This window comes from Astatotilapia calliptera, chromosome 8 (genome assembly GCF_964374335.1).
Source record: "Astatotilapia calliptera chromosome 8, fAstCal68.1, whole genome shotgun sequence".
NCBI lineage: Eukaryota > Metazoa > Chordata > Actinopteri > Cichliformes > Cichlidae > Astatotilapia > Astatotilapia calliptera.
Genome location: NC_137429.1, coordinates 8,845,044 through 8,845,667, shown reverse-complemented (window position 1 = coordinate 8,845,667; position 624 = coordinate 8,845,044).

The following is a 624-nucleotide window of genomic DNA, read 5'->3' as shown; positions in this document are numbered from 1 at the left end:
ATGACGACTACAGGGTTCATACCTACACTCAGAAAAATTATGGTTCTTAAATGGTTCTTCAGATGTCTTCATGGTTCTTTAAAAAACCATCATACGTCAAAGAACCTTTTTATTTTGTGGATGGTTCTTCAGATATAACAAATGGTTCTTTAAAGAACAAAAGGTTCTTCATCTTTAGCAATCTAAGTTTGATGGTGTAAATGGCATAAATATTTATTCACTATAATGAGGCTGTGAATTATACTGTGTGTTTTCTTTGTGTGCATGTGTGTGCGAAGGGGGAGGGCGGGATACCTGGCAATTACCCTTTAAGAGAAGATGGTAGGAAACTGAATATTCAAATAAAAGTTAGAAATATTTGCAAACAGTAGACACAATACACACATTCAAATACTGTACTTTAGTTTTAAATTTTAATAAAGCATTACTATTTTCTACTCCAAGGCATTACTTTTGAGATTATTATATATTTTTGAAAATATAGCATAATGATAATACTAGTTATTGTAAACTTTACAAACCACCCAGCAGTATGTAAAGTCAAATTATAAAATACAAGTAAATAACAATTGCAGAACAGAATGTCAGTGTAATGAACACACACTTCGTTTTGATAAAGCACAC